At 43.9% G+C, this 1290-nt stretch overlaps 1 non-coding gene across 1 annotated transcript; it reads right to left on the reverse strand.

Annotated features, from left to right (window-relative positions):
• Positions 1-328: 328 nt before the first annotated feature.
• Positions 329-434, reverse strand: LOC127745859 (small nucleolar RNA R71). The gene has a single exon (XR_008007483.1). It is a non-coding gene; the product is annotated as a small nucleolar RNA R71 (small nucleolar RNA).
• Between the last annotated feature and the right edge of the window lie 856 nt (positions 435-1290).

Below are 1290 nucleotides of genomic sequence, written 5' to 3' on the forward strand. Positions count from 1 at the left end.
TGCGGAAGTAGCATCCAAAAACCAACCATCCATGCTAACAACTTTGAACTAAAGCCACAACTCATCACCCTCGTTCAGAATAATTGCTCGTTCGGAGGAGGTGTCCAAGAAGACCCCAACCAACACTTAAGCACCTTCCTGAGAATATGTGACACAGTGAAGTCCAGTGGTGTTCAACCTGACGCCTATAGACTGTTGTTGTTCCCATTCTCTCTCAGAGACAAGGCAACCAAGTGGTTGGAGTCTTTTCCAAAGGAGAGCTTGACAACTTAGGATGATCTTATGAACAAATTCTTAGCAAGATTTTACCCCCCTCAACGAGTTAATCGGCTGAGAGCTGAGGTCTAAACTTTCAGGCAACAAGATGGTGAGACTCTATATGAAGCATGGGAGAGGTTTAAAGACCTAACAAGGAGATGTCCATCTGATATGTTCAATGAATGGGTGCAGCTGCACATCTTCTATGAAGGACTGTCATATGAATCAAAGAAAGCCGTAGACCATTCATTCGGAGGTTCTTTGAACAAGAAGAAGACCATTGAGGAAGCCATAGATGTCATTGAAATTGTAGCTGAGAATGACTACTTCTATGCTTTTGAAAGAGGGAACACTAGAGGAGTAATGGAGCTGAACAATGTAGATGCTCTGCTTGCTCAAAACAAGCTCATCACCAAGCAGCTAGCTGACCTCACCAAGAAGATGGAGAGAAGTCAAGTGGCAGCAATCACCACTTCAACTCAAGAGGAAGCAAGTGAAGAGGAAGAACGCACTCAGGAGCAAGCCAACTACATTGGGAATTCACCTAGACACAACCATGATCCATACTCCAAGACCTACAACCCTGGATGGAGGAATCACCCAAACTTTGGGTAGGGTAATCAACAAGACCAAGGCCAAGACCAGAGACGTCACAACCCCAACAATAACACAGCTCCCCAACAATTCACACAGAGGACATACCAACAAAACCAAAGTAATACATCTCACTCTTCTACCTCTACCCCCAATATACCATCATTTGATGACAGAATCTCTAAGATTGAAACCTTACTTGAAAGCATATGCAAAGACATTCAAGACAATAAGGTGTTCAAAGAGGAGGTGAGAGCCAGTATGAAGAATCGGGGGGAAGCAATCAAGAAGCTGGAATTCCAAGTGGGATATTTATCCGAGAAGTTTTTCAGAACTACTGATAGCTTCCCGAGTGACACGAAGAAGAATCCAAGAGGTGAGACGAAGAAAGTGAGATGGGAGGATTGCAACATGGTCACTACAAATGACAAGGAGACT

Source organism: Arachis duranensis, chromosome 3, assembly GCF_000817695.3.
Source record: "Arachis duranensis cultivar V14167 chromosome 3, aradu.V14167.gnm2.J7QH, whole genome shotgun sequence".
Lineage (NCBI taxonomy): Eukaryota > Viridiplantae > Streptophyta > Magnoliopsida > Fabales > Fabaceae > Arachis > Arachis duranensis.